Here is a 12,394-nt window from a genome sequence, read left to right on the forward strand (position 1 = left end):
TTCCGCCGTCTGGTTCGGGCGTGTGACATATTGGTATCAGAGCATTGTTTATAGTGAACTGGCATATCTAATCATACTTGATATGCAACTATAAATACAATGGGAATAAAACACTCTGAATAAAATGCATACCTAGGCATACATTAAAACTATACCACTAAAAGTCTCTGGAGGAAATGGTACACTGTGGTTAAACCCGGGCAGTTATGTAGTCATATTGGGGGTAAATATAGCCTGATCAACTATATTTATTCAAAATATGACCAACATGTGTTTGGGGGTAATCATGGCGGGAAATTGACCTACAAACTTACCTCGTATCCAAAACTTCTCAGGAACTCAAACACCAATAATTAAAATACTATAGGAGTATTTTGAAACTTTATATACACACTCCCCTTACACTCTTCTCGCCCCCAGTTTCTCGCGCAGTCGCCAAGGATGGAGCACATCAGGGCGTTCTTTTCTACCAGAACCTAGTGGCCCACGGAGTAACTGAGGAAGACCCCGTGGTGGAGGCAGCCCCTGGTGTCGGGCCCGAAGAATACGTGGAGACGGACTATGAGTTTGAGGACTCCGATGAGGTCACAGAGGAGGGTGGAGATACGAATGAAGTACCTAGTGAACCTCCCACTTCCGAGACAGTACATGATCACTCCACAGCGCCACGGGATTCCGTAGATAGGACTCACTCCCTAGAGGAGGAGGTTGCCACTCTTCGGCAACAACTTTTAGCGACAGAGGCCCGAGCTGTTCAGGTCGAGCACAAGAGAGACGAAGTATTCAGAGAGATGGCCGCGATGGCTGATCTTGTCGCACGACATTTCAGCATATGATATTGTTGACAGACCCATCTCATTTTAGTTAGCACCTGTTCATGTACTATCGTTATGATTTTCTTTTATGTTTTACTCTATGTACTATCGACCATATGTTTAAGTGATTACACTACTCATAGGGTCGTTATGCTGTCGAATCATATGTTTCCCCATGTACTGTATGCCTTTTGGGCAGATTTTTATGTATTAAAAACAATTATTATTAATGGAAATGCTTTATGTTTTTATCGTGATGTTGTTATCTGCTATGTGTTTTGTTGCCTTGTTTTATGTTAATACATGGAGTCACTTAGATGCACAAAATCGATTCGCCGAGTCTGTGAAATTCTAAACTCGGAATGCGATATGTACTCAACATCTTTCCGTTCTTTGACAGAAAGATGCCTCAAAGACCCAACCGTGGAAACAACGCAACACCGACCCCACCCGAAATAAACTCAGTTTCATTCCAAGCAGCAGTGTCCGTTGCGGTCACCGCATCACTTGCGCAGATTCGCAATGGAAACAACGGAGAAGGCAACAGACAGGGAACAAGAAGCACAAATCAAGGAACAAACCACGGAACCACCAGAACCTGCACCTACAAGGACTTCACCAACTCCAAACCTCGAACCTTCAATGGAACAGGAGGCGTAATAGCCCTGAAATGATGGATCGAGAAGGTGGAATCAGTTTTTGAAATCTGCGGGTGATCGATTGGGTGCAAGGTCAAGTTTGCGGCCTGCACATTCATTGATCAAGCTCTCTCCTGGTGGAATGGTCACGTAGAGGCCATGTCACTCCCGGTGGCGAACGCGATGCCATGGGAAGAGCTCAAGGAAATGTTGCTGGCTGAGTACTGTCCAACAGGTGAAATTCAGAAGATGGAACAAGAACTGTGGAACCTCACTGTTCAAAACTCCGACATTGATGCATACATATCCAGGTTTAGTGAGCTGTCTCTCTTGTGTCCCAGAATGATCACATCTGAAGGGAAGAAGATCGAGATGTTTATATGGGGATTAACCGCGCCAATCCAAGGGAATGTCATTGCGGCAAACCCTGAGACATCTGATAGTGCAAAGAGGCTGGCCAAGAAATTGTACGATCATGGTAACAAAAAGGGTGCCAAAACAAGAGAAGCGGAAGTTAAGAAAGAAGGTGAGAACAAGAAGGGGAAAAACAACAAGCGGAAGGGAAAACAAAACTCTAAATCATCAAAGAAACAACAAACTGTGACTGTCGATGCTGCAACTCAAGCTACCACCACACCACATGCTCTAGCCTCATCCACACCAAATAATCCCAAGCAATACTCAGGGACCCTTCCTAAGTGCAGCAAATGCAATTTTCACCATCAGGGAGAATGTAGAGAGATGCACTGCACAAGCTGCAACCGAAGGGGTCACACTGCAAGGTACTGTAGAACATATCCACAACAAAACCAACAGTCAAACAACAACAACAACAACAACAACAACAATAACAACCGCAACAACAACAACAACAGCAATGCTGGGGCCAGCTACACCTGCTATGGGTGTAGAGAAACCGGCCATTTCTGGTGCAACTGCCCCAAAGCAAACAATCAGGGGGCAGGAGCAGTAGGAAGAGTGTTGACAATGGGTCAAGGCGAAGCAGTGCAGGACCCAGCAGTTGTTACTGGTACGTTCCTACTTAACGACTCGTACGCATGCATCTTATTTGATAGTGGGGCGGAGCGAAGTTTCGTTAGTAATAAATTCAAACACTTACTAAATCAACAACCCCAGAAACTCAACGAAGCCTTCACGGTGGAAATGGCTAATGGGAAAACTGAAACAACCAAAGATATCTATGTAGGGTGCACATTAACACTAAACAATCACTCCTTTCAAATAGACTTGATGCCAGTAAATATTAGGAGTTTTGATGTGATAATCGGCATGGATTGGTTGAGCCCCCACCATGCTGATATTATGTGTTGCGAGAAGGCCGTTCGCCTTCATCTCCCCAATCACGAAACCCTAATAATCTATGGCGATAAACTTGGTGCCAACCTTCGCCTTATCTCGTGCATTAAGACACAAAAGTGTCTATACAAGAAGAACTGCGCATTCCTCGCTCATGTGGTGGATAAGACCAAAGAAGAAGTAAACATTCAAGACATTCCAGTGGCATGTGACTTCCCGAATGTATTTCCAGAAGATCTTCCGGGAATACCTCCAGAAAGACAGGTCGAATTCCGAATCGACCTAATACCAGGAGCCACACCAATTGCCAAATCACCCTACAGGTTAGCTCCCGCCGAAATGTAGGAGTTGTCCAGCCAACTAAGCGAGCTGCTGAGAAAAGGGTTCATCCAACCAAGCTTCTCACCCTGGGGAGCTCCGGTCTTGTTTGTCAAGAAAAAGGACGGATCCTTTAGAATGTGCATCGATTATAGGGAACTAAATAAGCTTACCATCAAAAATTGGTACCCACTTCCACGAATCGACGATCTATTTGACCAGCTTCAAGGATCTAGTTATTTCTCAAAACTAGATCTGAGATCCGTTTATCATCAACTCCGAGTTCGGGAAGAGGATATTCCCAAAACTGATTTTCGAACACGATACGGTCATTACAAATTTGTCGTGATGCCCTTCGGTCTGACAAATGCCCCCGCAACATTTATGGACCTCATGAATCGAGTCTGCCGCCCATTCCTGGATAAATTCGTGATTGTCTTCATCGATGATATTCTTATCTACTCTTGAAGAAAAGAAGAGCATGGTCAACATCTCCGACAAATCTTAGAAACCCTAAGTGTTGAGAGACTTTATGCGAAGCTATCCAAATGCGAATTTTGGATCCGCAGTGTAAACGTTTTGGGTCATGTTGTCAGCAAGGAAGGGATTCACATAGATCCTTCCAAGATAAAGGCCGTTAAAGGTTGGGCTATCCCGAGAACCCTAACAGAAATCCGTCAATTCTTGGGTCTCGCAGGCTACTACCGGAGGTTTATCCAGAATTTCTCTAAGATAGCCAAACCCCTTACCGCGTTGACACAAAAGGATGAGTCTTTCAACTGGACAGAAAAGCAAGAAGCCGCCTTCCAAACCCTGAAGCGAGCCCTTTGTAGTGCACCAGTGCTATCCTTACCAGAGGGAACCGAAGATTTCGTAGTCTACTGCGATGCTTCGAATCAAGGGTTAGGTTGTGTCCTCATGTATCGTGGGAAGGTGATAGCCTACGTATCTAGGCAACTAAAGACACACGAAGTAAATTACACCACTCATGATCTCGAGCTGGGAGCGGTGGTCTTCGCCCTAAAGATTTGTAGGCACTACCTCTACGGTACAAAGTGCACCATTTTCACCGACCATAAAAGCCTCCAACACATTCTGAATCAGAAAGAATTAAACATGAGGCAAGGAAGATGGGTTGAGCTGCTAAATGATTACGAGTGCAAGATCAAGTACCACCGGGGAAAAGCTAACGTGGTAGCCGACGCCCTGAGCAGAAAGGAATACTCAGGTCGCCAGGTGAAAACCTTAACAATAACAATCCAATCCCACCTAACCTATCAAATCAAGGAAGCCCAAACAGATGCATTGAAGCCGAAAAACGTCGCAAATGAAATACTGCGTGGGATGGACAAGAACTTTAAAGTCAAGGAGGACGGGGCTTACTATTTCATGAACAAAATATGGGTCCCTAAATTTGGGGGATTCAGAGGAATGATCATGAATGAATCCCACAAGACGCGATATTCCATCCATCCGGGTTCAGATAAGATATACCTGGACATAAAGCAGCATTATTGGTGGCCAAATATGAAGGCAGAGATCGCCACTTACGTGGGCAAGTGTCTCACTTGCGCCAAGGTGAAAGTGGAATACCAAAAGCCCTCAGGATTATTGCAACAACCAACGATACCCGAGTGGAAATGGGAAAGGATTACTATGGACTTCGTGACCAAATTACCAAAGACAGCAGACGGATTGGATGCTATCTGGGTAATCGTCGATAAGTTAACAAAATCCGCTCATTTCCTACCAATAAAAGAATCCTACAAAATGGAAAAGCTTACGCGAATCTACATCAAGGAGATCGTAAGACTTCATGGAGTACTGGTGTCTATTATCTCGGATCGAGATAGTAGGTTTACCTCAAGGTTTTGGCAGTCACTTCAGAAGGCAATGGGAACGCAATTGGACATGAGTACTGCTTATCACCCTCAAACCGATGGCCAAAGTGAACGAACCATACAAACACTTGAGGACATGCTGTGAGCATGTGTGATTGATTTTGACAAGTCATGGGATGCCCACTTGCCCTTGGTCGAATTCTCATACAACAACAGTTATCACACGAGCATCAAGGTTGCTCCTTTCGAGGCTCTTTATGGCCGTAAATGTAGATCACCTCTATGTTGGGCTGAGGTGGGTGACACTCAACTAGCGAAAGGACAATCACCAGACAACACTCTCACAGGGCCAAAGATCATTCGGGAAACGACCGAAAAGATAGTCCAAATCAAAGCTCGACTTCAAGCATCGCGGGATCGACAGAAGAGCTATGCTGACAAGCGGCGAAAGCCTCTGGAATTACAAGTCGGAGACCGGGTACTATTGGAAGTCTCTCCCTGGAAATGAATGATCCGCTTTGGGAAACGGGGAAAACTGAACCCACGATACATCGGACCGTTCGAGATTCTTGCCCGAATTGGTCCGGTAGCCTATAAGCTGCAGCTACCTTCGGAGCTCAGCAATGTACCCCCCGTGTTCCACGTCTCGAATTTGAAAAAGTGCTTATCATACGAAACTCTTGTCATTCCTTTGGAAGAGATCGAATTAAACGAGAATCTCCTGTTCGTCGAAGAACCGGTCGAGATATTGGATAGGGAAGTGAAGCGTACGAAGCAGAGCCGTATTCCGATTGTGAAGGTTCGATGGAACGCTAAGCATGGAGCGGAATTCACATGGGAACGCGAAGAGCAGATGAAGCAGAAGTACCATCATTTATTCTCTCGCTCATGAGCCCATCTTTCAAAAGAATTTCGGGACGAAATTCCCTCTAACGGGGGGATGATGTCACAACTGGCATTTTGCTAGGAAGTTCTATTCTCATGTAAACATTTTCCATTGTAAAAACTTGTACTCTAAGTGAATATTATACTCTATGCTCATTCAAATACATTCCATATGTTCAAATAAGGGTTGGAAGCCCTAGGAATCCCGGTTTAAGTTCATTATGGACTAGGATTCTCTTATTGGGTCAAAGGGACCAATAAATCATCAATTCGACTATATTGGGACCAAGAAACCCTAATTGGGTTCTAATTGGACCCAATTCATCAATCTATAACATTTTGGGCCATTTGGGCCTAGAATGATTCATTCTGCCTCCAATGGGCCATGATGAGTCATAAATGATTTAATTAACCCTAATGGGCCATAAACCCATTCCTTTTTACCATATTGGGTCGTGAACCTTCATAAAGGCCCAATGGGCCGAAAAATATGGATAGACTTCTTAAAATTCGAACAAGGCCAAGGTTGGGCCCAAATCATTTCATTCTTATTCCTTTGTCCCAAATCTCGGCCCAATAGAGATATTTATGCATATATGTGTAAAAAAAGGGGAAAAGGGGAGATTTTGTGCTTGTGACACCTCATGTTTGTATGGTGGTTTTCCATGAAAACATCACCTCAACATCTCTCTCTCTCTCTCTCTCTCTCTCTCTCTCTCTCTTCTCTAATTGCTCTCAGCCTGTCACACCCCAAAACCGAAACGGCGGAAACGTTCGGGGGCGGAGGACGTCATGTACAGTATCATAACAATGCAAAGTAGTAAACAACCAACAACATCATCCATTTCATTAATAGTATAATTTGATACAAGTGAGTTCTTTCATAGTAATAAAACACCAAAACAAGTAATCAAAATAAAAGACGAGTCTTGAACATGCTCCGTCTTCTCAAAACCTGGTCGACTGTACCTGTCTACTGATGACCTGAGAATACAAGTTATTTTGAAAGCGTAGATCAGCATTTAAGCTGGTGAGTTCATAAGTATTTAGTGTCAATGTTTGTATAAGTTTATTGAAAATGTTTGTAAATGTTCAATGTAAATGTTTGTATATGTTAGAAAACTCCTAGAAAGTCCTATATTTTCTACTAGTATAAAATGTAGTCTTCTACCAAGACCCGACTGTTTTGTATTTTTGTTTCTCTGTAAAAGTGGATGCTTTTCCCAAATATGACTATTATTACCAAAATATAGTTTTATATTACCCTTTATGTGAGAAGATCACAATTTGAATATAATGGGAAAATGTATGTGTACTGCAGTATTATTTGTATTAACTACTGAAGTAATAACTACCTTAAAACCAATGGTTTAATTTAGGTATAATGTGATGAGGTTGTTACCATACTAACTGACTAAAACACGACGATGAAAGACGTCGGAAGAAATGACATTTGGCACCCGTAGACTTGGAAGTCCCACTGTAGCGAACAGCTAGGTGTAGGATAGTCAATCCAGTATAGATCTATACGCAAATTCACGCTCTCCCTCCAGGAGATTCTGGTTACAAAACGAGCCATAGCAGTTATGCTATGCCCCGAAGTAGTATCTCACATTATGATATAGTATTCTTGTATATGTATTGTATGTACTAGTGTAGTGTATGTTCTCCCGGTCTAGTATGTAGTATGTTCTCTTTGCTTCTCATTATAGTATGTTCTCTTGTATAGTGTATAGTATGTATTGTTTCTCGTTATAGGATTTTATATCTGTTTCTCTTTATAGTAAGTATTGTTTCTCGTTATAGTATTCTCTATCTGTTTCTCTTTATAGTAAGTATTGTTTCTCGTTATAGTATTCTCTATCTGTTTCTCTTTATAGTAAGTATTGTTTCTCGTTATAGTATTCTCTATCTGTTTCTCTTTATAGTAAGTATTGTTTCTCGTTATAGTATTCTCTATCTGTTTCTCTTTATAGTAAGTATTGTTTCTCGTTATAGTATTTGTATATGATAGTATTCTCCTAAACTATACCTATTATAGTTTACTAGTAATTTCTGTAGTTTGAATTGATGGGTTTTGCGCATTCTAACACTCCTAAGTGTACATGCAACCCTAAACACCTTGGATCTATGTTTTCTTTATTATACATACAATTATGAACTTTCCAAGGTATTACCCTATCTAGCATACAATACTTGATAGTTGGGTAATCAAATGGATAGAATACATACCTTTGTTTGATGTAGCTTGTCTCCATGAAGCTTGAGTGCCTAGTGCCCCAAGTGTGACACCTCAAATGGTTCACACAACACCAAATGCACATGGAATGACTGGAGAGAAATGGAACACTCCTTGAAATCGTCTAGCCCTCATATTCACACATTAGTGCCCGATTTCTTGAGCCATGGGATTCTTTTATATGGTGGCTATTAGGGTTACACCATGTAACTCATAACTTTACCCATTCCTTATGCTCCATGGATTTTAACCTCCATGGAGTATCCATGGGTCACCCCATGGACTTAGTCCAACATAAGAAATCTTGGATCACAAGCCCACATATATAAGAATGAATGATTTACACAATCAACCCATATATTTAATTAGTCTCCTTTTGATCACTTAATTAATTCAAAATTAATTCTTGATCAATACTAATTAAATAACCTTATTAATATATTAGAACTTATAATATATTAACCAACCTTAAGTGTTATTTCTCTCATTATAGTCTATCCAAATGCATGATGCCATACAACCCAAATGGACCATGCCGGGTCGGGTCAAGTCTTACCAATTATAGTTATGGACTTAGACATTAATCCAACAGTCTCCCAGTTGGATAAGTCTAAAACTATTATTGCGTATGACTTTAGGAACCGATCAGCAATCGTAGCTCTCAAAAGCTTCTGTCGAACTCTGACCTTGTCGATGAACTCTGACGTTTGTCAATGACTTGTCCATTAGATAAGGGATCATATATTCCTCCATTCTAGATATCATATGGACTGAGACATGGATTATCAATCATTCTCTCTGTCCATTTGTTGTTTCCCGATTTCCGATTCATGATGACTGACTGATTGAACAAATCAAATCAGTCCTGGCTTGGCCAAGCACTCACATGTATCATCTTTAAATCATCGAGGGGCCCACAGAAAACGCTTTTATCCCGAAGGTAAAAGGAATGGGTAAACTTTGACTCATATGGCTTGTTCTACTACTTGTTGAATCATACACAAAGGCACGTTTTCTAACATCGAGTTACCGAATGCGTTTTCGTGCAATCAATGTACAACCAAATCATAGTAACAACTCATATCTCTAGGTTTGAAGAATATAAGATATTATCGTCTCATGATCACTCGTGATAAAATCCATGAAGTGATTCAAATGAGCGCGGGTTGAATCCAATACTCAGAACTTATGAGCACTCATGAGTGTTGTAGCACCACTTTGTCCACCAACTTGGACCTCTACAAACCAACCCATGACAGTCTTGATTCATATCTACTTCCAACATATGACCGACTGTGGATGGTTTGAATAACTTAATCATTCAGGAAGAGCGACTTAGTTATTCTGGAAGTCAAAACAAGCAAAGTGAAACACAAGAATAAATGAATCAAATATGGTATCAAACCCTATGAATATAAATAAACACTTTTATTTATCACCATACTGATTACTCATTATTCATTGTTTCGGTTTTATCAACTTTATACTTGAATTAAAAACACTAGTTGTCCCATGCTCCAAGCATGTACACTATGTTTTTCTTAAACAATAGTTTTGCCATACACCAAGTATGCACTCTATGTTTGTCTATGATCCTTACTTTGTGAAATAAACCAATTGAACATAATTTCAATGATTCTAATTTCACACTCCCAAATCCTTATCGAAAAATGTGAGAATTTCAAATTCCTATCATTTATCGAAATCTGTTTAGATTTTAAACTTATATGCACTGACCCTCCTGTAATGAATATGTATAAAGTCACAAAGACTTGTCAACAGTCATTATAAGGTATTCCAATGGAGATCAACTCCATGGAAACTAAGTCTCATATTCAAAGTACATTGCTTTGGACATGCTTCTTGCAGTAAGTTTTCTAATCTTACACAGATAACTTCCACCTATGGAGACAACTCCATATTCTCATTTTGACTATCACTTCTGAATAAGAGATGCCTCTTTTCAGAATATGTCAATATGGTCCTTCCAAAATTAGCACTATACTTCCAACTGTCCCTGAGCAACCAATCTTTGGTAAACCTCAGATTGTCCTCGACAATTGCTTAATCATTTTAGTCATATCCAATTCTAGACCTTTTCCCTTCTTAATGCCTCTGGGCATTTGGAAAAATTTAGAAATGACAAATATTATAGCACATGCAATCGATCCTGTACCCAAAGCAAATGGTACACGATTCATGATGTCTCACATAAAGACATGATTCTAGACCAGTCTTTTGCTACAATATTTTTATTTGCCATGTTTTCAAAATTTGACTATGAAGAGGGATGCCGTAATCATAATCGAATTTTGAGAACGCAATATATAGAATTTCCTTAAGTTGAACCAATCCAACATGAAATTCATATATATATTCTTGACTAAAGATGATTAAGGTCTCAATCTAAGCCTTTAGAACTGAAATGAAGTATATCCTCTCCCTTAATTATAGCAAAACAACTTTTTCAATCCCTGCAGCCTCACGAATTGAAACTTTTGTTTTCTATAATTAACATTGCTAACTTGCAACACTAACAATAATTATCATGCTCCCACTAGCTTTGACATGTACTCAGAAATCAGCTGGACTTCTAGAAATCAATACTTTATTGACTTCCTTACCTAAGTTCAGATTTCTGATACGAGATGCTTTGATAAAAATTTATCAAAATCATACACCTTTCCTTAGATATCATGCATGTGTGTCTAAACAATTTCAAAACTATGAAAAGGGATGCCGTAATCATAGTCTCAATTGTTTAGACCTTTTGCCATCTGCTTCAAATCTACTTGGTGGAAGTGTTTCCTCACCATCATTTTCATGAATCGGAGAGAAACCTTATGACCCTTAGATTTTATGGTGTATGTGTTCTTATCCATGTGAATCGTCAAAACCATAGTCACAAGACAAGGATAATGACAAATCCAAACTCATATGGACTGAACTTATGCAATCTTAACTTCTTGCCACCTGGCAGTACAGGGCCTGCCATTGCTTCCAAGTTGTTATGCAACCAATTGAGAACTTTTAGAACTCCTATGCAAAGCCAACTTTAACTGGAATGGGCACAAAATATGTCAACATGATAGGTTATAAACCTCAAGTCGTGTGCTAGTGAAGAACCTCAGGTTTTATTCTTGATTAGTTCTTGAAATTCTTTTTAGGATCTTTAAGACTCCCACTGTCGTCTTGACATATAAGACTATCTTGCCAAATATTCAAGAGATAGTGCAGATTCTTTATCAAGACAAACACTTCACACAATTGGCCTTAGTTGGCCTTTGTTTAATCCAAAACATCACAACTTACCAACTTCAAATGTACAAGAGTAGGACACTTTTACTCTTACATTTGACAAGTGTTATAAACCTTTCTTTAAGATATGTCACTCAACTTATAGTCTTGGAGTATGACTCTAAGACTTGTTTTGAAACAAAGTATGACTCATCTTCTTGATTTAACCATTTCAACAATTCATGACTCCTCTTCTTAGTCATAAGAATGCACTAAGATGTCCTTAGAAGACCAATTGTGTTGTGGTTCTTTAATCATTAACATGATCACAAAACATGATACTAAAGTACTCTCCCATCTTTTCAGATTTGAGAAACTTTTATCTGTCTGCCTAATTTGATTCTTCCCATTCGTTCTGCCATACATTGAGACTTTTCCAATGTTTCAGAATTATACTTAAACTTGTAAGTATAACCATATTTACTAAAATTTAGTAAATCATGAAGAATAGTCTTAACGAGCTTTATGGTGGACTTGACCAGTGCACAAGAATGTGTACTCGATCCCTTTAGTCCTTAACTTGACTCACACATCCATGTGAACAAGTCTTAATTTTCCAATGCTTGAAAGTTCTCATTCATCATACTATTCAACTTGCATGATTCCAAGTTTCTATTCAACTGAAGCCTTGGGAATGAGAATCTTTCCTTATTTGGTAAATTATGACACTACCACAAACGAAAGAATCAAGTCCATTTTTTTTTCAAATATTGCTATCAATGGAATCATATAAACAACCATTTTTCACAAATGCCACTTGTAAGGATATTTAAAATAAATATAAAATTAAAAACTTTTATTTTATTTCAAAACTTTGCGGAAAAAACTTATCCTTATAGTGCAAATGCATACGGAAAAACTTGTTGTTATCTATTCCTAAGCAATATATCATAACTCCTAAGTAACAGCTTCAAAATTCTGATGCGATCGAAATCCACCTACGCGATCAGAATCATCATATACTTCCTTTAAGCTTTCTCTCTATTCTTTGATTCTTAAAACATCAACATGTGACCCAGTCACATCATGTAATGAGGATCTTAG

The sequence above is a fragment of the Lactuca virosa genome, chromosome 9, assembly GCF_052849685.1.
Source record: "Lactuca virosa cultivar CGN04683 chromosome 9, Lactuca_virosa_CGN04683_v6, whole genome shotgun sequence".
Classification (NCBI taxonomy): domain Eukaryota; kingdom Viridiplantae; phylum Streptophyta; class Magnoliopsida; order Asterales; family Asteraceae; genus Lactuca; species Lactuca virosa.